The sequence below is a fragment of the Ranitomeya variabilis genome, chromosome 1, assembly GCF_051348905.1.
Source record: "Ranitomeya variabilis isolate aRanVar5 chromosome 1, aRanVar5.hap1, whole genome shotgun sequence".
Classification (NCBI taxonomy): Eukaryota; Metazoa; Chordata; class Amphibia; order Anura; family Dendrobatidae; genus Ranitomeya; species Ranitomeya variabilis.
Window position 1 is genome coordinate 865,262,503 of NC_135232.1, and position 25,826 is coordinate 865,288,328.

General features: G+C 47.6%; 1 protein-coding gene across 3 annotated transcripts in view; it reads left to right on the forward strand.

The window, feature by feature from the left end:
- The first annotated feature begins 8,546 nt into the window (after positions 1-8,546).
- BMPR1B (bone morphogenetic protein receptor type 1B) overlaps positions 8,547-25,826 on the forward strand; it is a 739,804-nt gene continuing 722,524 nt past the window's right edge. For all 3 annotated transcript variants that reach the window (XM_077277365.1, XM_077277348.1, XM_077277373.1), the window contains exon 1: positions 8,547-8,648. The gene's annotated coding sequence lies outside the window, so the exon portion shown is untranslated. The remainder of the gene's footprint in view (positions 8,649-25,826) is intronic.

Consider the following 25,826-nt stretch of genomic DNA (forward strand, 5'->3'; position numbering starts at 1 on the left):
TCGGCTCTGCTACATAGCAGCGATCATCAGATCACTGTTATGTAGCTGAAATGCAGGCTTGCTATGAGCGCCAACCACAGGGGGGGCGCTCACAGCAGTCCGGCATCAGTAACAATAGAGGTCTCAAGGACCTCTATGGTTACTGTCCTGACACATCGCCGACCCCCGATCATGTGACAGGGGTTGGCGATGCGCTCATGTCCGGCCGTGCGGCCGGAAGCAGTAGTTAAATGCCGCTGTCAGCGTTTGACAGCGGCATTTAACAGGTTAATAGCGGCGGGTGAATCGCGATTTCACCCGCTGCTATTGTGCGCACAAGTCAGCTGTACAAAACAGCTGACATGTCGCGAATTTGATGTGGGCTCACTGCCGGAGCCCACATCAAAGGGGGAGACACGACATGCGCAGTAATAGTACGGCGCATGTCGTGAAGGGGTTAATGTGTTCTGCAAGTGGAGCTCGAGAACTGTTATTTCCTGCAGAGATGAGCCCTGGGTGGAAGAAGTGATGTCGGTCTGTGCTGGATGAAAGATGAAAAACAAAGATGAAGGACTTCACCTAGAGACATCACTATTGAGTCAGTGTGTTAGCTATACACTGACACTATACACTGTATACTATATACAGAGCTCCTGTGTATAATGTCACCAGTGATCACTGTATTACCTGTACACAGATCTCCTGTGTATAATGGCACTTATGGTGATAGTATTGTATTTTTTTTTTATTACTGATCAGTATTGTAGTATTCAGTCACTATGTGGTGGTAATATGTGGTCTGGACATGGTGTTTTGGTATTTGTCCCTTGTATGTGCTATTTGGTCACTTTGTGGTGGTAATATGTGGTCTGGTCATGGTGCTGTGGTATTTGTTCCTTGTATGTGTTATTATTCGTCACTGTGGTGGTAATATGAGGTCTGGTCATGGTGTTGTGGTATTTGTTCCTTGTATGTGTTATTATTCGATCACTGTGGTGGTAATAAGTGGTCTGGTCATGGTGCGGTGGTATTTGTTCCTTGTATGTGATATTACTCGGTCACTGGTGGCAATATGTGGTCTGGTCATGGTGTGGTGGTATTTGTTCCTTGTATGTGATATTATTCGATCACTGTGGTGGTAATAAGTGGTCTGGTCATGGTGCGGTGGTATTTGTTCCTTGTATGTGATATTACTCGGTCACTGGTGGCAATATGTGGTCTGGTCATGGTGTAGCGGTATTTGTTCCTTGTATGTGATATTATTTGTTCACTGTGGTGGTAATAAGTGGTCTGGTCATGGTGTAGTGGTATTTGTTCCTTGTATGTGATATTATTCGATCACTGTGGTGGTAATATGTGGTCTGGACATGGTGTAGCGGTATTTGTTCGTTGTATGTGACATTATTGGTCATTTTAAAAATTGAAAAATAAATTAAAATATACCTAAATTTTATTGCATATTTTAACAAATATTTAGTAGTTTACAGTAGAATAGGGCCCGGCCAAAAGTATCTACCGTGTTATGGTGGCGGCTTAAAAATTCTTTTGGCCAAAACAAAAGCTGCCGGCTATATTTGTGATCTTGTGATGGAAACTGTTAATGTGTGATAGGTGAGAAGTGGAGTTTTTCCAAGAGAGAGCGGTGGGACTGTGGACAGTTCAAGGGGTGGAGCCTGGGCGGAGTCTCAAGGGAGCCCCGAAAATTTTGCCAGTATGGGTCCCCGAAATTTCTAGTGGCAGCCCTGACTGTCACTGTTATTAGCGGCAGCAGGTGTTGAATGATGGGGGTAACAGTCCCAAAAGCCACCACCTGCTGTCGTTCAGACTTTAACATAACGCTCATCATTCTCCTCTGCTCAGCGGCAGAGCAGGGGAGAATGATGACAGCCGGCTTCAGCACCAGCCGCCAGGGAACAACGCTTACTGTAGCGCTTCTTCTCCCTGTGACTGTCCCGTGTGGTACTGATGTGGCACACAGTTACCACACGTAGTACACACAGGGACACGGATATCTCCGGTACCGTTGTTTCCGAAACCGGAAATATCAGGACGTGTGAAATCAACCTTACCTATTTAGGGGCCCACTCAGAAGTTTTGCCCCCCGTGAACCAAAACCCTAGCTGTGCCTATCTATCTATATTTTATCTGAAACACAGGAAGGTTGCAGAGGACCATGTTCCAGGTTGCAACGGTAGTCAGGTTCTGCGGTTTGGGCAGCATGAACGGGTTGAGAAGGTCCCTGTAATATCAGTTGCTTATATGAACAGGGCCATTTGCCCACTTAAAGGGAACCTGTCACCTGAATTTGGCGGGACCAGTTTTGGGTCATATGGGCGGGGTTTTCGGGTGTTTGATTCACCCTTTCCTTACCCGCTGGCTGCATGCTGGCCGCAATATTGGATTGAAGTTCATTCTCTGTCCTCCGGAGTACACGCCAGCGCAAGGCAATTGCCTTGGCGTGTACTCCGGAGGACAGAGAATGAACTTCAATCCAATATTGCGGCCAGCATGCAGCCAGCGGGTAAGGAAAGGGTGAATCAAACACCCGAAAACCCCGCCCATATGACCCAAAACTGGTCCCGCCAAATTCAGGTGACAGGTTCCCTTTAAAGGTGTTAATGTGCTGAACCCTTTGGACCGGCCTGTAGTAACCTGAACTTGATACGTGACATCTCTGTGTGGTGGCACCTTAGGTAAGTGGCCCAATGTTAACCCTTTGAAATGACCAGCTACTCACTCAAATTTATGAAAAGTGGTTGTCTGACCACTCGGGTGCCAGCTTCTATAACCAGAGCCCTTTGAACACAGCCTGGAGATATTGAATTTGATGGAGGGCATCCACATCTGTGTGTTGCCGGTGTTCAGTGTCCCGGTGTGATTTAACCCTTTAGAGAGCACATTGGGGTGCGCACTTGGATGCTTAGGCTTCTTTCACACTTCCGTCGGTACGGTGCCGTCACGAAGCGTCGGTGCCGTCACGAAGCGTCGGCGCCGTCACGAAGCGTCGGCGCGACGTACCGACGGAAGTGTTTGCTTTAACACTTCCGTCTGTGTTGCCGAGCAGGAAAGATCGTGAGAGCGATATTTCCTGCTGGGCATGCGCAGTCTGAAACACTGGATGCGACGTACAGAAAAACGTTTTTCTGTGACGACGGGCCGCCAAAACCCGATGCATCCAGTGCACGACGGTTGCGACGTGTGGCCATACGTCGCGATCCATTGGCAATACAAGTCTATGAGAAATTGCAGGATCCTGCAAATTTTTTTGCAGGATCCTGTATTTTCAAAAATCGACGGATTGCGACGTGAGCAGAAAGACGGAAGTGTGAAAGAGGCCTTAGAGTCCTTTCACACTTGCGTCAGTACTGGGCAGTCGCTAAGTGTCGGCGCAACGTACCGACGGACATTGTGACATTTCGGCACAATGTGGGCAGCGGATGCAGTCTTTCAACGCATCCGCTGCCCACTCTAAAGTCCCGGGGAGGAGGGGGCGGAGTTCCGGCTGCGCATGCGCGGTAGGAAACGGTGGATGCGACGTACGAAAAAAACGTTCCCTTGAACATTTTTTCGTGACGACGGTCCGCCAAAACACGACGCATCCAGTGCACGACGGATGCGACGTATGGCCATACGTCGCGATCCGTCGGCAATACAAGTCTATGGGAAAAAAAACGCATCCTGAGGGCACATTTGGAGGATGCGTTTTTTTTCCCAAAATGACGGATTGCGACGGAGGCCAAACGACACAAGTGTGAAAGAAGCCTGCCAGTCAGTAGCGTAGCTACCAGGGGGGCAGAGGGTGCTGTCGCCCCGGGCCCGGAGCTCAGAGGGGGCCCACCTGGAGCTACGCTACCCTTAACTATATTAGCCTGCTGTGCACGCCAATATAGTTGAGCTCTGCAGTAGAGCAGGGACAGAATCTCCCTGCTCTGCTGCGGTCTGTTCTGTAGAGGAGCATGTACCCGGGGACGCTGGGTGCCGGCACTGTACCTGCTGCCTCCAGCAGAGCATACTGCCGACGCACACATTGCCGGCTGTGTGGTGTCTGTCTGCAGAGAGACTTCAGGACGCTGCTTCTTCCCTCCCTGCCCTGCATACAGGAGCAGGACAGGAGATAGGACGGAGTAGGAGCTCAGGCTGCAGGGGGCTGGAGGTGACTGCACTGTGCAGTGAGGAGGAGGCAGGACACTGTTCCCCTCCTGACATGTCCCTGAGGTTTCTTGCATCCGTTTTGCTCTGTCTCTGTCAGTCTCTCTGTCTCCCTCGCTCTCTGTGTCTCTGTCAGTCTCTCAGTCTCTCTCTCTGTCTCGCTCTCTCAATCTCGCTGTCTGTCTCGCTTGCTCTCTGTCTCGCTTGCTCTCTGTTTCGCTTGCTCTCTGTCTCGCTCTCTGTCTCTCGCTCAGTCTCGCTCTCTCTCTGTCTCGCACTCTGTCTTGCTCTCTCTGTCTGTCTCTGTCTCGCTCACGCTCTGTCTCGCTCACGCTCTGTCTCGCTCTCTGTCTCGCGCTCTGTCTCGCGCTCTGTCTCGCTCTCTGTCTCGCTCTCTGTCTCGTTCGCTCTCTGTCTCTGTCTCGCTCTCTCTGTCTCTCTCTGTCTCGCTTACTCTGTCTCGCTCTCTGTCTCTCGCTCAGTCTCGCTCTCTCTGTCTCGCACTCTGTCTTGCTCTCTCTGTCTGTCTCTGTCTCGCTCACGCTCTGTCTCGCTCTCTGTCTCGCGCTCTGTCTCGCGCTCTGTCTCGCGCTCTGTCTCGCTCTCTGTCTCGCGCTCTGTCTCGTTCGCTCTCTGTCTCTGTCTCGCTCTCTCTGTCTCTCTCTGTCTCGCTTACTCTGTCTCGCTCTCTGTCTCTCGCTCAGTCTCGCTCTCTCTCTGTCTCGCTTACTCTGTCTCGCTCTCTCTGTCTCTCTCTGTCTCGCTTACTCTGTCTCGCTCTCTCTGTCTCTCTCTGTCTCGCTTACTCTGTCTCGCTCTGTCTCGCTTACTCTGTCTCGCTCTCTGTCTCTCGCTCAGTCTCGCTCTCTCTCTGTCTCGCACTCTGTCTTGCTCTCTCTGTCTGTCTCTGTCTCGCTCACGCTCTGTCTCGCTCACGCTCTGTCTCGCTCTCTGTCTCGCGCTCTGTCTCGCGCTCTGTCTCGCTTACTCTGTCTCGCTCTCTCTGTCTGTCTCGCTCTCTGTCAGTCTGTCTCTCCCTGTCTCGCTCACTCTCTGTCTCGCTTACTCTGTCTCGCTCTCTGTCTCGCTCTCTCAGTCTGTCTATCTCTGTCTCGCTCACTCTCTGTCTCGCTCTCTCTCGCTCTCTGTCTCTCGCTGTCTCGCTCACTCTCTGTCTTGCTCACTCTCTATCTCGCTCACTCTGTCTCGCTCTCAGTCTCGCTCTCTCTCAGTCTGTCTCGCTCTCTCTCTGTCTCGCTCACTCTCTGTCTCGCTCTCTCTGTCTCTCAGGGTCAATCACTCTCTCAGTCTCTGTCTCTGTCAGTCTCTGTCAGTCTCTCTCTGTCACTCTCTGGCAGTCTCTCTCTGTTTCAGTCTTTGTCTCGCTCTCTGTCTCTCAGTCTCTGTCAGTCTCTCTCTGGCTCAGTCTTTGTCTCACTCTCAGTTTGTCTCTGTCTTAGTCTCTCTCTCAGTCTCGCTCTCTCTCTGTCTCGCTCTCTCAGTCTCGCTCTCTCTCTGTCTCGCTCTCTCTCTGTCTCGCTCTCTCTCTGTCTCGCTCTCTCTCTGTCTCGCTCTCAGTCTGTCAGTCTCCCTGTCTCTCTGTCTGTCTCTCAATCTCTGTCTCTCTGTCAGTCTCTCTCTTCAGTCTGTCTCTTTGTCTGTCTCTCTCAGTCTCTCTGTCTCTCTCAGTCAAGGTCTCGCTCTCTGTCTCTCTCAGTCTCGCTCTCTGTGTCTTTCTGTCTCAGTCTCTCTCTGAGTCTCTGTTTCTGTGTCAGTCTCTCTCTGTCTCTCTCAGTCTCTGGCAGTCTCTCTCTGTCTCTCAGTCTCTGTCTCACTCTCTCTCAGTTTGTCTCAGTCTCGCTCTCTCTCTGTCTTGCTCTCTCAGTCTCGATCTCAGTCTCTGTGTCAGTCTCTCTCTCTGTCTGTTAGTCTCTGTCTCGCTCTCTGTCTGTCTCTGTCAGTCTCTCTCTGTCTGTCTCTCTGTGTGACTCTATTAGTCTCTCAGTCCCTCTCTGTCAGTCTCTCTCAGTCTCTCTGTCAGTCTCTCTGTCTCTTTGTCTCGGTATCGCTCTCTGTCTCTCTCAGTCTCGCTCTCTGTCTTTCTCTCTGTCTTCTCTCTCTCTGTCTCTCAGTCTCTCAGCATCTCTCTCTCTATCTCTTGTAATGTGGTCCTGTAGCTGGGGTCAGGCCATGTTCACACTTTGCGGTTTTTACCGCGGATCCGCGGTGATTTTGATGCTGCGGGTCCGCAGCAGTTTCCATAGCGTTTACATTAACATGTAAACCCTATGGAAACCGCAAACCACAGTGCACATGCTGCGGGAAAAACCGCGCAGAAACGCAGCTGTTTACAACCCGCAGCATGTCACTTCTTTGTGCAGAATCGCAGCGATTCTGCACCCATAGGAAAGCATTGAACCGCTAACTTCCCGCATGGGGCTGTGCCCACGTTGCGGGAAGTAAGCGGTTAATGTGCGGGTGGTACCCGGGGTGGAGGAGAGGAGACTCTCCTCCAGGCCCTGGGACCCATAAATAGTATAACAAATAACAAAAAAAAGAATTAAAATAAAAAATGATGCTATACTCACCTCTCAGCGCTGCCCGCGGCCGTCCGGTCTTCGGTTTGCTGTGCGAGCAGGGCCTGTGGTGACGTCGCGGTCACATGACCGTGATGACGCCCGGGTCACATGACCGTGACGTCACGAAGGTCCTTCTCGGCACAGCATCTTTGGAACCGGAGCGCCGGGTGCAGCGCCCAGGAGATCCGGACATCAGAGGGGGTGAGTATAACCAATTTTTATTATTTTTATCATTACTATTGATGCTGCATATTGCTGCATATGCAGCATCAATAGTACAGGAGTAATCCCGCAGCGGAAACCGCGGAACAAACCGCAATAAATCTGCAGGGATAACCGCAGCGGTTTTGCCCTGCAGATTTATCAATTCCTCTGCGGGATAAACCTGCAGAGCACACCGCAAAGTGTGAACATGGCCTCAGGGTCCTATCAGTCCAGTGTGTGTCATCTCATATCAGTAAATACAAGGTAACAAACATGAAAATGCTATTTATATAAACAATAAAAATCCCCATAAAGTTGAGTATAAATATATATGATGAAAAGCCAAATAGAATAAAAATGGGAACAGCCAGTAGGTGAGTATAGATAATCACAATCACCTTTAGCTGCATATGTATACTCAGTCTGAATAACATGGCCCGCAAATGGGGAGAAGGGCAAAAAAAGAAGAGATGACATACGGGGGGGCGCACTTTCTTCTTTCATTGTGTGATATTTTACCTCCCCCTTTCTTCTGCTTTCCTCTTTCTTTCCATTCACCTCTTTTGGGTCTTGTCCAGACAAGAGTATTCCTTTTAGGGTTACCTGGATTCATTCAGGGACCTATTCCCATATGATGGACTCTATACACATTTACTGGTTGTTTTTATTTTCTGCAATTTGCAGCCCACAGAAAGGGTCAGAGACCAGAATCCAAGGGAGATACAACGTGGGGGCCAATGCGGGGGCCATTATACATTTTCGATTACAGCAGGATCATCTGCTGAGGTTCCCCCTATACCCATGATTAAAGTGTGCCACCATAGTTGTAATCAAGGGTTAGGGGCCCACTCAGATGGTTCGCCCCCCCTGAGCTGAACCCTTAGCTACGCCTCTGCTGCCAGTTTACGTTCTGTAGCTGCTCTCCCTCAGGGCTCCTGCTGCATGGCAGGTTGGTTATCCTGGGTAAGGTCTCCTCAGCATTAGGTCCATTTCTGCCAGCAAGAAGTAGCTGAAAGCCAACTTCAGCTGTGAGGTAAGGCTACGTTCACATTTGCGGTCCTCGCCGCAGCGTCGGGCGCCGCAGCGGCGCCGCATGCGCCATGCGCCCCTATATTTAACATGGGGGCGCATGGACATGCGGCGCACTTGCGTTTTGCGCCGCATGCGTCGCTGCGGCGCCCGCGTCGGGGCGCAGAGGACGCAGCAAGTTGCACTTTTGCTGCGTCCAAATTCAATGAAAAAAACGACGCATGCGGCGCAAAACGCAGCGTTGTGCATGCGTTTTGCTGCGTTTTTATTTGCGTTGTGGCGCCGCAGCACAACGCAAATGTGAACGTAGCCTAATTGTGACAGCAGAGAGCGAGGTTTGGAGTGGGGCTGTGTGTGCCGTCTCCATCACTAGTGGGAGCTGCAGCCAGGCGAGCAGCGAGGAGAGCGCAGCAGTGAGTGCCGGCATTACCACCTGGAGCAGGGGAGCCGTGCCGGTGTCAGCGCCTTGGACGGAGGACTGCGTGAGGCGAGTGCCGGCACTACCACCTGGAGCAGGGGAGCAGTGCTGGTGCCAGCGCCGGGGACAGGACACGGTGAGGCGAGTGCCGGCATTACCACCTGGAGCAGGACCCGGTGAGGCGAGTGCCGGCATTACCACCTGGAGCAGGACACGGTGAGGCGAGTGCCGGCATTACCACCCACCTGGAGCCCTGCAGCTAGCACAGCGCCGCCAGTGACGGGGGTGAGGTGAGTGCAGGGGCAGCCGCCGCCGCACAGCTCTGCTACATGTTCATACAACCAGAGGCGAGCACTACTTGCTGAATGCATGTCTCATGGTCCCCGGTCTGCAGTGCTCACAGCCCACTATGCTGCACAGTGCTGGGGTCCAGCCCGCTGCCGGCACAATGACTGGATGCTGCCATTTATATACACTATATATACATTTATGTACACTTGGCGGTTGTTGCCGGGCCTGCGGCTGCTAAACTTCCTTGTGCATGAGCTGCGGAGAGGAGTGTGGTGAGTGACCATGGCACACATCAGCTGGTCAGGGACGTGCTGCCTCACTCCACTGCACCAACAGGATGTGCCATCCTGTTCCATGACTGTGTCCCTTACCACCATCATGCTGATGCCAGCCACTGACACTGAAGGCAGGCGTGATGTGCAATACATAAGATGGGGCAAACAGTGCCCACTACTCAGAATAAAGCTGCATGTGCAGTACCTACTGTGTGTGCATAATGCTGTATACAGGGCTGCCACTAGGAATTTTGGGGCCCCATACTGGCAAAATTTTCGGAGCCCCCCTTGAGACTCCACCCCAGCCCTGCTTCCACCCCTCCTACCATCCACAATCCCATTGCCCTCTCTTGCAAAAACTCCACTTCTGCACCACATCCTCACTAATCACACATTTACAGTTCCCATCACCACATACATGGCCAGCAGATTTTGTTTTGGCCAAAAGATTTTTTAATCCACCACCAAGACAAGGTAGCCTCTTCTGGCTGGACTCTACTCTGCTGTAACTTACTAAACATTTGTTAAAATACCCAATACAATTTAGGTATATCTTTATTATTGGTCATTTAAAAATTGAAAAATGTTATCACGAACAAGGAAAAATACCGCCACACCATGGTCAGACACCATATTACTACCACATAGTGACCTATAATACCACATACAAGAAACAAATACCACCACACCATGTCCAGATCACATATTACCACCACATGGTGACCAATAATACCACATACAAGGGACAACTACCACCACACCATGACCAGACCACAACACCATGTATACCACCACAGTGACCAAATAATAGCACATACAAGAGACAAATACCGGCACACCTTGGCCGGACGACATATTACCACCGCATAGTGACTGAATACTGCAATACTGATCATTAATAAAAACAAAACACAATACTATCACCATAAGTGCCATTATACACAGGAGATCTGTATTTAGTATGCAGTGTCTGTGTACAGGTAAGGCTGGTTTCACATTTGCGTTTTTGCCACTGCGTTTTTCCGCAAAAAAACGCATGCGTTTTTTTCCTATATTTTACATTAAAAACGCATGCGTTTTTTTTGCATGCGTTTTGCCGCGTTTGACAACGCATGCGTTTTTTCCATGCTTGCGTTTGGTTGCAGAAATGCAACATGTAGTAATTTCTAGAGGCGTTTTTTTTGCCGCAAAAAAAGCATGCGTTTTTTTGCCGCAAAAAAAACGTATTGCTGTCTATGTAAACGCATGCGTTTTTAAGCACATGCGTTTGTTTGCGTTAAAAACGCATGCGTTTTTATAGAAAAAAACAAGAATACACACTTATAAGCCACCCCCCACCATCAAGGTGATAAAGGGATCCAAACCCTAACCCTACCCCTAACCCTAGGTATCCTAACCCTAACCCTAGGGATCCTACCCCTAACCCTACCCCTAACCCTACCCCTAACCCTAACATTAACCCTAACCCTAGGGATCCTAACCCTAACCCTAGCTATTTCTATTTATAGTAGGTTTTCTTGTTGATTTTGATGATTGGCAGCTGTCACACACTTCTCAGCATGCGTTTCAAAAACGCAAACGCAGGAAAAAACGCATGTAAACGCGGCAAAACGCCGCGTTTTTTTTTCTGTATGCAAAAACGCATGCGTCTAAAAACTGCAGCGTTTGCACGCGTTTACATGCGTTTTTTCACCACATGCGTTTGCATTAAAAACGCTGCATTTTTAAACGCAAATGTGAAACTAGCCTTACACACTAAGGCCGGCGTCACACTCAGCGTATGAAAATACGGTCCGTTTTTTACGGCCGTAATACGCAGAAATGTTCCCAAAATAGTGATCCGTATGTCATCCATAGGCAGGGTGTGGCAGCGTATTTTGCGCATGGCATCCTCTGTATGTAATCCGTATGGCATCCGTACTGCGATATTTTCTCGCAGGCTTGCAAAACCGACATCTAATGGACTTATGTGCTCAAATGTTCGTTAAAGCGTATATACAGTGTGTGTATATGTATATATATATATATATATATATATATATATATATATATATATATACTGTATTTATATATAATTCAGCGCGAGATATGTGAAAAGCTGGTAATTCAATTGCCGGCTTTTTCTTTCTCCTTCACAAACCCGACAGGATATGAGACATGGTTTACATACAGTAAACCATCTCATATCCCTTTTTTTTTTGCATATTCCACACTACTAATGTAAGTAGTGTGTATGTGCAAAATTTGGGCGCTGTAGCTTGTAAAATAAAGGGTTAAATCGCGGAAAAAATTGGCGTGGGCTCCCGCGCAATTTTCTTTGCCAGAGTGGTAAAGCCAGTGACTGAGGGCAGATATTAATAGCCTAGAGAGGGTCCATGGTTATTGGCCCCCCCTGGCTAAAAACATCTGCCCCCAGCCACCCCAGAAAAGGCACATCTGGAAGATGTGCCTATTCTGGCACTTGGCCACTCTCTTCCCACTCCCGTGTAGTGGTGTGATATGGGGTAATGAAGGGTTAATGTCACCTTGCTATTGTAAGGTGACATTAAGCCAGATTAATAATGGAGAGGCGTCAATTATGACACCAATCCATTATTAATCCAATAGTACGAAATGGTTAATAAAACACACACACATTATTAAAAAGTATTTTAATGAAATAAAGACACAGGGTGTTGTAATATTTTATTATACTGGTAATCCACCTGAAGACTCTCGTCCTGTAAAAAAGGTAAAATAAAAAATCAACATTATCCCATACCCTCCGTCGTTCTGTCAGTCCCACGATGTAAATCCATCTGAAGGGGTTAAATCATTTTACAGCCAGGAGCTGTGCTAATGCAGCCAGACTCGAGTTCATATGAGGACATCCAGCAGGGGGCGCATCACCGCGACTCAAGGTAACTACAGGACATTCCCCTGCATTACATTCATTCACAACATTTTACAAACAGGAGCGACTGCATTAGCACAGCTCCTGGCTGTAAAATGATTTAACCCCCTCTGCCCACCGGGCCCAATAAGCCAGTCAGGGCAGTAATGCCCTGATGGCGGCTGTATAGGGTATCTATAGACTGTGCGTATATGTATGTATACTGTATACATAGACAGATACACTGTGTATATTGTATATATTGTATAGATACTGTGTATATGCGTACATGCAGTATATGGTATCTATAGATATACTGTGTACACACACACACACACACACACACACGCACGCACGCGCGCGCGCGCGCGCGTATTTGATCCCTTGCTGATTTTGTAAGTTTGCCCACTGACAAAGACATAAACAGTCTATAATTTTAACATTGAGAGATGGAATATCAAAAATAAAATCCAGAAAATCGCATTGTATAAATTTATTTGCATTTTGCAGTGAGAAATAAGTATTTGATCCCCCTACCAACCATTAAAGCTATGTCCCCACAGTCAGTAATCGGCAGCTCTTTGGACCCAGCACATGTCCGCACCGTCCAAAGTGCTTCCGGCTTTTGAACGCAGGTGATTCCGCATGTGTTCATTGAACCGTGAGAAATCACAGTGCCCAATACATTGCACTGGTCATATTTATCTTGCGGAGTCTGAGCGTCTCCGCAAGATAAATGGACATGATGTGGTCTGGAAAGATGCGATGCACGTCCGTCTCCGCAGGGAAGTCGGAGGTGTCCATGCACCCATAGTGGAGATGGGATTTCTTGAAATCTCATCCACTATGCTGTAACATCTGGCCACTGCAGGTTGGATGCTGTGGATGTACGCAGCATCCAATCCGCAGCGTTTACTGACCGTGGGAACATACTCTAAGGGTATGTTTCCACGTTCAGGAAACGCTGCATGTTTAACGCTGTGTAGAGCCGCAGCGTCAAACACGTAGCGTCCAGATGTTACAGCATAGTGGAGGGGATTTTATGAAATCCCGTCTCCACTATGCGTGGTAACACGCATCCGGCGGCCCTGCGATTCTGGACATGCGGCGCGTCTTTTTAGATCGTAGCATGTTCGTTTACCTTGCGGCGCTGCTGCGCCGCAAGGTAAAACACAGGGCCCTATGTTTGGGGTGCGATGATGCCGGATGTGTGCAATGAACACATCCGGCATCATCGCGTCTGCAAAAGGGGGCGGAGCTTTGGGCGGAGCGGGTTTGCCACTCCGTCCAAACCACCGGCCATCCTGAACATGGACACGTACCCTTAGAGTTCTGGCTCCTACAGACCAGTTAAGTGCTCCTAATCAACTCGTTACCTGCATTAAAGACAGCTGTCTTACATAGTCACCTTTATAAAAGACTCCTGTCCACAGACTCAATCAGTCACACTGTAACCTCTACAACATGGGCAAGAGTGACAACCTCCTTCACTTTGCCAGGGCATTAAAAATTGGTCGTGGCTTGGTCTTCCAGCAAGACAATGACCCAAAAGATACAGCCAAGATAACAAAGGAGTGTCTCAGAAAGAAGCACATTAAGGTCATGGAGTGGCCTGTTGTGAATTAGACTTTTTGGCTCCCTCTTGTGGTCACTAGTGGTATGACTCTGGGATTGTCTTTTTTCTGTTTGGCACTCACCTGGGTCGTTAGTCCAGGGGTGTCGCTATATTAACTTCCTGGATCCTTAGTCCAGTGCCTGGCATCGTTGTAATCAGATCCTTCTGTTGCTCCTGTCTGCTGGTCCTGGCTCTTGCAAAATTAAGCTAAGTCTTGCTTCTTTGTTTTTTGAGTTACTTGCTTTGCTACTATTTTTGTCCAGCTTGTACTAAATGTGATTTCTGACCTTGCTGGAAGCTCTAGGGGGCTGGTGTTCTCCCCCCGGCCGTTAGACGGTTCGGGGGTTCTTGAATATTCAGCGTGGATATTTTAATAGGGTTTTTGCTGACCATATAAGTCATCTTACTATATTCTGCTATTAGCTAGTGGGCCTCTCTTTGCTAAATACCTAGCTCATTCTTATGTTTGTCTTTTCCTCTTACCTCACCGTTATTATTTGTTGGGGGCTTGTATCCAACTTTTGGGGTCTTTTCTCTGGAGGCAAGAAAGGTCTTTCTTTTCCCTTCTAGGGTTAGTTAATTCTCCGGCTGGCGCGAGACGTCTAGAACCAACGTAGGCACGTTCCCCGGCTACTTCTATTTGTGGTGCTAGGATTAGATATATGGTCAGCCCAGTTACCACTGCCCTATGAGCTGGTTTTTTGTGTTTGCAGACTTGGTATTTATTCCTGAGACCCTCTGCCATTGGGGTCATAACAGTATGCCAGGCCTACATTGAATGTTTAATGCATTGCAGAAGTGGGATATAAGAAAGGAAATTCTGAATTTTTTTTTTTTCCTCTCTTCCTCCCCTTTACCTCTGAGTGGCTTGAGCTTGCTGCAGACATGAATGTCCAGACCTTGATTACAAGTGTGGACCAGCTTGCTGCTCGTGTGCAAAGCATACAAGATTTTGTTACCAGTAGTCCTATGTCTGAACCTAAAATACCTATTCCTGAACTGTTTTCTGGAGACCGATTTAAGTTTAGGAATTTCAGGGATAATTGTAAATTGTTTCTATCTCTGAGACCCCGTTCATCTGGAGACTTAGTTCAGCAAGTTAAAATTGTTATCTCTTTTTTACGGGGCGACCCTCAGGATTGGGCTTTCTCGCTAGCGCCAGGAGATCCGGCATTGGCAAATATTGATGCGTTTTTTCTGGCGCTCGGATTGCTTTACGAGGAACCCAATCTTGAGGTTCAGGCAGAAAAAGCCTTGCTGGCTATTTCTCAGGGCCAGGATGAAGCTGAAGTGTATTGCCAAAAATTTCGGAAATGGTCCGTGCTTACTCAGTGGAATGAGTGTGCTCTGGCCGCAAACTTCAGAAATGGCCTTTCTGAAGCCATTAAGAATGTGATGGTGGGTTTCTCCATTCCTACAAGTCTGAATGATTCCATGGCGCTGGCTATTCAAATTGACCGGCGTTTGCGGGAGCGCAAAACCGCTAATCCTCTGGTGGTGTTGTCTAAACAAACACCTGATTTGATGCAATGTGATAGAATTCAGACCAGAAATGAGCGGAAAAATCATAGACGTCAGAATGGGTTGTGTTTTTACTGTGGTGATTCTACACATGTTATATCAGCATGCTCTAAACGCCTAACAAGGGTTGTTAGTAGTGTTGAGCGATACCGTCCGATACTTGAAAGTATCGGTATCGGAAAGTATCGGCCGATACCGGCAAAGTATCGGATCTAATCCGATACCGATACCCGATACCAATACAAGTCAATGGGACTCATGTATCGGACGGTATTCCTGATGGTTCCCAGGGTCTGAAGGAGAGGAAACTCTCCTTCAGGCCCTGGGAACCATATTAATGTGTAAAATAAAGAATTAAAATAAAAAATATTCCTATACTCACCTCTCCGACGCAGCCTGCACCTTACCGAGGGAACCGGCAGCGTTGTTTGCTTAAAATTTGCGCTTTAACTTCCTTACGTGAAGTCCCGGCTTGTGATTGGTCGCGCGCCGCCCATGTGGCCGCGACGCGACCAATCACAGCAAGCCGTGACGTAATTTTAGGTCCTTCAGTATTTTAAAATTACGTTCCGGCGTTGTGATTGGTCGCGTCGCGGTCACATGGGCGACGCGACCAATCACAAGCCGTGACGTCACGGGAGGCAGCAGACGTGCGCATTTTAAAATGCGCGCGTGTCCAGCCTCCCGTGACGTCACGGCTTGTGATTGGTCGCGTCGCCCATGTGACCGCGACGCAACCAATCACAGCAAGCCGTGACGTAATTTCAGGTCCTTCAGTATTTTAAAATTACGTTCCGGCGTTGTGATTGGTCGCGTCGCGGTCACATGGGCGACGCGACCAATCACAAGCCGTGACGTCACGGGAGGCTGGACACGCGCGCATTTTAAGCAAAGAACGCTGCCGGTTCCCTCGGTAAGGTGCAGGCTGCGTCGGAGAGGTGAGTATAGCAATATTTTTTATTTTAATTCTTTCTTTTACACATTAATGTTGTTTCGATACCGATACCCGATACCACAAAAGTATCGGATCTCGGTATCGGAATTCCGATACCCGCAAATATCGGCCGATACCCGATACTTGCGGTATCGGAATGCTCAACACTAGTTGTTAGTCCTGTCGCCATTGGTAATTTGCAACCTAAATTTATTTTGTCTGTGACTTTAATTTGCTCATTGTCCTCTTACCCTGTTATGGTGTTTGTGGATTCATGTGCTGCCCTGAGTCTTATGGATCTGTCATTTGCCAAGCGCTGTGGTTTTGTTCTTGAGCCGTTGGTTAATCCTATCCCTCTGAGGGGTATTGATGCTACGCCATTGGCGGAAAATAAACCGCAGTTTTGGACACAGGTAACCATGTGCATGACTCCTGAACATCGGGAGGTGATTCGTTTTCTTGTTCTGCATAAAATGCATGATTTGGTCGTTTTGGGTTTGCCATGGTTACAGACTCATAATCCAGTCTTGGATTGGAAGGCAATGTCTGTGTCAAGTTGGGGCTGTCAGGGTATTCATGGTGATTCCCCGCCGGTGTCTATTGCTTCCTCTACTCCTTCGGAAATTCCTGAGTATTTGTCTGATTATCAGGATGTGTTCAGCGAGTCCAGGTCCAGTGTTCTGCCTCCTCATAGGGACTGTGACTGTGCCATAGATTTGATTCCAGGTAGCAAATTTCCTAAGGGAAGACTACACTGGTCAACAGCATTTTTGGTGCCAAAGATATTTCATCGAATTTAGGGTATTTTTGGGGTGCTGATTCTGAATATGTCATCAGTTTTGCCAGATTGGCTCAAGTTTTTGAGATTTTTGGTATCTTATTTACAGCACTTGTTGGTAAATGCGACGCATCATCTCATTAATTTCTTTGGATTAGTACTTGAACTGAGCAGTTCTCAATATAGTTTTGTGTTAATTAGTGTTCTAAAAGTTTGTTCATAGCTTGATTTTTGCACTAACTTTATGTTGTTGTCTGTTTTCCAGTGAAAAGCATGAACTCATCAAGAAGAAGTTGTCTTAACGATCCAGACTCATTCTGTTACATTTGTGGTGAATACACACTGCCAAAACATAGAAGAAACATAACAGACTTCGTAAAAAAAGTGTATTTTGCCTATTTTGGGGTTATGCTTGGGGACCAAGACAAGTTTTGGGCACCACACATAGTGTGCAAAGCATGTATCGAATTATTACGAAAATGGAGCAAAGGACAAAGAAAAAGCTTCAAATTTGGTGTTCCAATGGTGTGGAGAGAGCCAAAAAATCATCATGATGACTGTTATTTATGGTAAACACAGGTACAGGCACATCTTCACAATGAGGGACAGGCCTTCTTGCAGATTCCATGTTACTCCCATTTTCGTTTCTTATGCTTATTGAATCCTTGCACTTGCACTGCACAGAAATAACAGTCATCATGATGATTTTTTGGCTCTCTCCACACCATTGGAACACCAAATTTGAAGCTTTTTCTTTGTCCTTTGCTCCATTTTCGTAATAATTCGATACATGCTTTGCACACTATGTGTGGTGCCCAAAACTTGTCTTGGTCCCCAAGCATAACCCCAAAATAGGCAAAATACACTTTTTTTTACGAAGTCTGTTATGTTTCTTCTATGTTTTGGCAGTGTGTATTCACCACAAATGTAACAGAATGAGTCTGGATCGTTAAGACAACTTCTTCTTGATGAGTTCATGCTTTTCACTGGAAAACAGACAACAACATAAAGTTAGTGCAAAAATCAAGCTATGAACAAACTTTTAGAACACTAATTAACACAAAACTATATTGAGAACTGCTCAGTTCAAGTACTAATCCAAAGAAATTAATGAGATGATGCGTCGCATTTACCAACAAGTGCTATAAATAAGATACCAAAAATCTCAAAAACTTGAGCCAATCTGGCAAAACTGATAGCATATTCAGAATCAGCACCCCAAAAATACCACAAATTCATTAAAATAGTTTGGACACCAGAAAAATTTTTTTTTTTTGTTGACCTGTGCTATTTAATCTGTCTGTACCTGAGCATACCGCAATGCGTTCGTATATCAAGGAATCTGGAGAAGGGGCATATCCGTCCTTCCTCTTCCCCTCTTGGTGCGGGATTTTTTTTTGTGGCCAAGAAGGACGGATCTTTGAGACCTTGTATTGACTATCGGCTTTTGAATAAAATCACTGTTAAATTTCAGTATCCTTTGCCTCTGTTGTCAGACTTGTTTGCCCGAATTAAAGGTGCCAAGTGGTTCACCAAGATAGATCTTTGTGGTGCGTACAACCCTGTGCGCATTAAGCGAGGAGATGAATGGAAAACCGCGTTTAATACGCCCGAAGGTCATTTTGAGTACTTGGTGATGCCTTTTGGGCTCTCTAATGCTCCTTCAGTGTTTCAGTCCTTTATGCATGATATTTTCCGGAAGTATCTGGATAAATTTATGATCGTTTATCTGGATGATATTCTGTTTTTTTCTGATGACTGGGACTCGCATGTAGAGCAGGTCAGGATGGTGTTTCAGGTTTTGCGTGAGAATGCTTTATTTGTTAAGGGCTCAAAGTGTCTCTTTGGAGTACAGAAGGTTCCCTTTTTGGGGTTTATTTTTTCCCCTTCTGCGGTGGAGATGGACCCAGTCAAGGTCCGTGCTATTCATGATTGGACTCAACCCACGTCAGTTAAGAGTCTTCAGAAGTTCTTGGGTTTTGCTAACTTCTACCGTCGTTTTATTGCTAATTTTTCTAGCATTGCTAAACCTTTGACGGATATGACCAAGAAAGGTTCTGATGTTGCTAACTGGGCTCCTGCAGCCGTGGAGGCTTTCCAGGAGTTGAAGCGCCGGTTTACTTCGGCGCCTGTTTTGTGCCAGCCTGATGTCTCACTTCCCTTTCAGGTTGAAGTGGATGCTTCTGAGATTGGGGCAGGGGCCGTTTTGTCGCAGAGAGGCCCTGGTTGCTCTGTGATGAGACCTTGTGCCTTTTTCTCGAGGAAGTTTTCGCCTGCTGAGCGGAATTATGATGTTGGCAATCGGGAGTTGTAGGCCATGAAGTGGGCATTTGAGGAGTGGCGTCATTGGCTCGAGGGTGCTAAGCATCGTGTGGTGGTCTTGACTGATCACAAAAATCTGATGTATCTCGAGTCTGCTAAACGCCTGAATCCTAGACAGGCCCGCTGGTCATTGTTTTTCTCCCGTTTTGACTTTGTGGTCTCGTATTTACCAGGTTCGAAGAATGTGAAGGCTGATGCTCTTTCAAGGAGCTTTGTGCCTGACTCTCCGGGAGTCGCAGAACCAGTTGGTATTCTTAAAGAGGGGTTATCTTGTCAGCCATTTCTCCGGATTTGCGACGTGTGTTGCAGAGATTTCAGGCTGGTAGACCTGACTCTTGTCCACCTGACAGACTGTTTGTTCCTGATAAGTGGACCAGCAGAGTCATTTCCGAGGTTCATTCCTCGGTGTTGGCAGGGCATCTGGGAATTTTTGGCACCAGAGATCTGGTGGCTAGGTCCTTTTGGTGGCCTTCCTTGTCACGGGATGTGCGGTCGTTTGTGCAGTCCTGTGGGACTTGTGCTCGAGCTAAGCCTTGCTGTTCGCGTGCCAGCGGGTTGCTCTTGCCCTTGCCTGTCCCGAAGAGGCCTTGGACACACATTTCCATGGATTTCATTTCAGATCTCCCGGTGTCTCAGGGCATGTCTGTCATCTGGGTGGTATGTGATCGCTTTTCTAAGATGGTCCATTTGGTACCTTTGCCTAAGCTGCCTTCCTCTTCCGATCTGGTTCCTGTGTTCTTTCAGAATGTGGTTCGTTTACACGGCATTCCTGAGAATATTGTGTCTGACAGAGGATCCCAGTTTGTTTCCAGGTTCTGGCGATCCTTTTGTGCTAGGATGGGCATTGAGTTGTCGTTTTCGTCTGCCTTTCATCCTCAGACTAATGGACAAACGGAGCGAACTAATCAATCTCTGGAGGCTTATTTGAGGTGTTTTGTTTCGGCAGATCAGGATGATTGGGTGACCTTCTTGCCGTTGGCTGAGTTTGCCCTTAATAATCGGGCTAGTTCCGCTACATTGGTTTCGCCATTTTTCTGCAACTCTGGTTTCCATCCTCGTTTTTCCTCGGGACATGTGGAGCCTTCTGACTGTCCTGGGGTAGATTCTGTGGTGGATAGGTTGCAGCAGATCTGGAATCATGTGGTGGACAACTTGAAGTTGTCACAAGAGAAGGCTCAGCGTTTTGCCAAACGCCGCCGCGGTGTGGGTCCCCGACTTCGTGTTGGGGATTTGGTATGGCTGTCTTCTCGATTTGTTCCTATGAAGGTCTCCTCTCCTAAATTTAAGCCTCGCTTCATCGGTCCTTACATGATATTGGAAATCCTTAATCCTGTGTCCTTTCGCTTGGATCTTCCTGTGTCGTTTGCCATTCACAACGTGTTCCATAGGTCTTTGTTGCGGCGGTACGTTGTACCTGTGGTTCCTTCTGCTGAGCCTCCTGCTCCGGTGTTGGTTGAGGGCGAGTTGGAGTACGTGGTGGAGAAGATCTTGGATTCTCATCTCTCCAGGCGGAGGCTTCAGTATCTGGTCAAGTGGAAGGGCTATGGTCAGGAGGATAATTCCTGGGTGGTTGCCTCTGATGTGCATGCGGCCGATTTAGTTCGTGCCTTTCACGCTGCTCATTCTGATCGCCCTGGTGGTCTTGGTGAGGGTTCGGTGACCCCTCCTTAAGGGGGGGGGATACTGTTGTGAATTAGACTTTTTGGCTCCCTCTTGTGGTCACTAGTGGTATGACTCTGGGATTGTCTTTTTTCTGTTTGGCACTCACCTGGGTCGTTAGTCCAGGGGTGTCGCTATATTAACTTCCTGGATCCTTAGTCCAGTGCCTGGCATCGTTGTAATCAGATCCTTCTGTTGCTCCTGTCTGCTGGTCCTGGCTCTTGCAAAATTAAGCTAAGTCTTGCTTCTTTGTTTTTTGAGTTACTTGCTTTGCTACTATTTTTGTCCAGCTTGTACTAAATGTGATTTCTGACCTTGCTGGAAGCTCTAGGGGGCTGGTGTTCTCCCCCCGGCCGTTAGACGGTTCGGGGGTTCTTGAATATCCAGCGTGGATATTTTAATAGGGTTTTTGCTGACCATATAAGTCATCTTACTATATTCTGCTATTAGCTAGTGGGCCTCTCTTTGCTAAATACCTAGCTCATTCTTATGTTTGTCTTTTCCTCTTACCTCACCGTTATTATTTGTTGGGGGCTTGTGTCCAACTTTTGGGGTCTTTTCTCTGGAGGCAAGAAAGGTCTTTCTTTTCCCTTCTAGGGTTAGTTAGTTCTCCGGCTGGCGCGAGACGTCTAGAACCAACGTAGGCACGTTCCCCGGCTACTTCTATTTGTGGTGCTAGGATTAGATATATGGTCAGCCCAGTTACCACTGCCCTATGAGCTGTTTTTTTGTGTTTGCAGACTTGGTATTGATTCCCGAGACCCTCTGCCATTGGGGTCATAACAGTGGCCTAGCCAATCTCCAGACCTTAATCCTACAGAAAACTTATAGAGGGAGTTGAAGCACCGAGTTGCCTCGAGACAGCCTCAAAATATTAATGATTTAGAGATGATCTGCAAAGAGGAGTGGACCAAAATTCCTCCTGACATGTGCGATCGCTGATAGCTGCTACTGCGCATGTGCTGGCGATGCCATGTTGGAGGAGACATTTTTTTTTTCCCTAGCAAGATGGCGTCGCCGATGCATGCGCAGTAGCAGCTATCAAATCACCGAGCACCCTGAGGAAGCAGCACGCTGGTGGCGACACGCGTTGGGTATCCTGCCTTGCCCTGTCATTTGGGTTGACCTTCTTTTTGACTCGGGTCAACATGCTTCCATCTTCACATACACCATTGGCATCTTAACCAGATGCATGTAGGTATTGCTCTTTCTCACTGGGGTCTTTTCTCTGGAGGCAAGAAAGGTCTTTCTTTTCCCTTCTAGGGTTAGTTAGTTCTCCAGCTGGCGCGAGACGTCTAGAACCAACGTAGGCACGTTCCCCGGCTACTTCTATTTCTGGTGCTAGGATTAGATATATGGTCAGCCCAGTTACCACTGCCCTATGAGCTGTTTTTTTGTGTTTGCAGACTTGGTATTGATTCCCGAGACCCTCTGCCATTGGGGTCATAACAGTGGCCTAGCCAATCTCCAGACCTTAATCCTACAGAAAACTTATAGAGGGAGTTGAAGCTCCGAGTTGCCTCGAGACAGCCTCAAAATATTAATGATTTAGAGATGATCTGCAAAGAGGAGTGGACCAAAATTCCTCCTGACATGTGCGATCGCTGATAGCTGCAACTGCGCATGTGCTGGCGATGCCATGTTGGAGGAGACATTTTTTTTTTCCCTAGCAAGATGGCGTCGCCGATGCATGCGCAGTAGCAGCTATCAAATCACCGAGCACCCTGAGGAAGCAGCACGCTGGTGGCGACACGCGTTGGGTATCCTGCCTTGCCCTGTCATTTGGGTTGACCTTCTTTTTGACTCGGGTCAACATGCTTCCATCTTCACATACACCATTGGCATCTTAACCAGATGCATGTAGGTATTGCTCTTTCTCATTTTTCTAAGAGGTCCCTTCTAGCACGATTAGCACTTTCTTTCATGTGCAAACCTCGTTTTCCAGCAAATTCAATTGCACATGCTCTCTCAAGTGAATGTTACTTCTACATTCACTTGCGTTACATTTTTCTGCCATCACATATTTTATGTTTAATATCTTGCGTGTTATTATTTTTTAACTTGGGCATCTGAGCAGTACAAACTTGTTATTGCCAATGCTGGGTACATTATCCCATTGTGGGGACTTCTGGACATGGTGATTGGTACAACTTTCACTTACCGTATATGCAGCGCCCCAGAGTCCTGGTCGTTGCAGTACTGTGGCTCCGCCACTATGGGGAGCTACGGGTGCGTCCGATGGCACTGAAGGAGTTCATCTGATCAGGTATCACAGACACCAATACATTTCACAGCTGGGCCTCCGGGGGGAGCTAAGGGTGCTATTCATTAGGCCACTCCCCACCATAGTGGGTAAACTGGGGGTCAGGCAGGAAGTTAGATCAGAAAGCTGACTGGATTGGACGAAGCAACACCTGGTGGCAGAGGGTGTTGTGGAGGAAGAGACAGTAGGGTCTCTGTCAGGGGTGGGATCCTGACAGAGGCTTGGCAACTTGAAAGAACGTAACGGGTCCGCGCCAGCTCCGGGAAGCGGCGGGACCCAAGAAAGGACTAGAAGCGAGATAGATTGTGCTGGGTGAGAAACGAGATCAAGCGATAGGAGAATACCAGTAGGGGTCATGCTGTAAGACCGGAGCAACACCCTACTGAGGCGCATTACCGGTGGCCGGAACGCCGAGGGAGTATTATAACAATCAGCCTCAAGCAATACTCTAAACAGCGGCAGGACAGTCAGTTTAAGGTGAGCTGTCTAACACATATCACCTATGAAGTCTTGGGGGGCAACCTGTGGAGAGGGGCGACTCTAGGGTCCCGGAAGAGCTCCGAGCCTACCCGTCAAACGGGTGCCGTTCCAACCAGAATATCAGGGAGGGACGGAGGATTAGAAGAACATCATTTAATCGAGTTGTGAGGGAACTTAAGAAACAGACACGACGGTTGTGGGGACTTTCCGTAAGCACAGCAGGGGAGGACCGCAACACATAGCGCTAGAAGGAAGGCACCGATTTCCACCTGTGAAGAGAACTCTGGAGGTGCCATTGGACCGGCCGGACTTGCGCAGCCTGGTGAACCGTATTCTGGACTGAGGACCCAGAGATCTTCAGTAAAGAGGTAAAGAGACTGCAAACTGGTGTCCTCGTTATTTACTGCACCGCACCACTATTACCATCATCCGTCTTCCACACCTTTCATTGGGCGCCCCTCAGCAGGGTCACGGACCGGGTCTAGCCACTGTGACAACCCCAGAGCAGAGACTCAGAGGCCCGGTACCGGGTACCCCTCGGCCCTGCGGCAGTGGGGGCGCTACATATATACTCGTATATTAGCCGAGAATTTCAGCACAATTTTTTTGTGCTGAAAACGCCCCCTTTGGCTTATACACGAGTCAATTGTCCAGAACACTGGCGGGGGGAGGGGGAGTGGAGTAGCAGCAGGAGCCGGCGGCTGTGGCACAGTGACAGCTGCAGCCGCCAGCTAGCAGAAGACATCATACTTGCCCACCATCGCTGCATATCTGTCTCTGCATCTCTGTTGTCCCGGCTGTTCTCCTCTCCTGTGCTGAGCGGTTACGTGGTACTGATCACTAAGGTAATGAATATGGATGCGTCTCCACTCCCATAGGCGCGGAGCGCATAGTCAATACCTTAATATGCGCTGATCAGCTAATTTACACCACAACTCTGGGGGCGCCGACAGACGGCCATATAACACAGACGATGAATGCATGGCACTGCTCGGACTAGCTGGCGGCTCTCCTGACCCGAGCACGGCAATATGTATTTCTATGCAGCTGTCACGCTCGGGTCAGGAGAGCCGCCAGCCAGTCCCATCATTGCCTTGTGATTGTTATCTGTGTTATAATGGCCGTCTGTCTGCTCCTTAAATATAAGTTCCTACAATGAGTTTTGGTGAGTATTGGATGCTGTGCAAAAAACGCATCATCATGCAGTTCCAGCAAAGTGGATGAGATATATAGCCATCTCATGCCCTTTATGTTTTGTTACTCACTGTAAACTGACCTGCAGTGCTTGTTTGAAATTTGCAACATGTCAATTTCTGTTGCAGGTGTGCTGAGTTTTATGTGTGAACTCTACTTATAGATTTACAATAGATGTGGAGAATCCGCTGGTAAGGAACGTGTATGCATTTTTAGTGCTTTTTTTTTTTTTTTTAAGTGAAAAAGCACTAAAGCTGCAAGTGTTCCACATGTATCAAAAAAGTTTTGTCAAAACCAAAAACTAAGTATCCAAAACAAAGAAGCTTAATTTAAAAGTCAACATGTAAAACAATGACAAAAAACGCAGCGTCAAAAACAGGATAAAAACAAACTCAAAAATTGAATGAAAAAACTGAATTTTTCTATAAAAACAAAGCCTTGACTTTTCTGCCATGTAAACTTTTAGGAATAGTTAAATTCTGCAAATATGACACAAATCCCTCCTGTAAATATTTTTTGTGTATGTGTGAACGATATCACATCTCCTAGGTAATGTGGTTTGGCAGTCCGCAATGACTTGTGTGAATGGTTTAACTGATAATTGAAAGCTGTTAAATAATTCTAGAATACAATAAGTTCTGTGCTGGGTCGTTAAATTACTTAGGGAATGTACGCTTATTTGTGCAGGATATTGGTATGGACTGGTCATGGTCACAGATTGCTCAGCCTGTGCCCTAGCCAGACTATTGTTACACAGTAATGTCACTCTCCATTATGGCATTGTGCCCTCATTTATCAAAGCTGGAAATAAAAACACCCAGTATTGCCCAAAGCAACCAATCGCAGATCACTTTCACTTTTTTTTATAAGAAAGTGGTACCGTGATTCGTTGCTATGGACAACAAGGCTGTTTTTTATTTTATACAGTTTAGATAGGGTCAAATTTATATACAGGGCCTCATAATTTGCACATAGCAACCTATGTGATTGGGCACGCAGAGCCTTAAAATGACGGTTTGATCATGTTGGTGTTATGTTCCTCCTGCGACCAAGAGGGCATACAGTGGTAATTCTAAACCATCCCTTCCCAGCTTTTCCTTTGCTGTTGGATAGAAAAGTCAGGGTAGACCTCGTTTAGGCTTACCACTGCACTCATACCACTCCGTTTGCAATCCTTGATTCCGGAAGAAAGAAATTACAATTTGTGTACAGAAGGTAGCGGAAAGCACATGGAGGGCACCAGATAGGGAGGAGTTCCACTTTA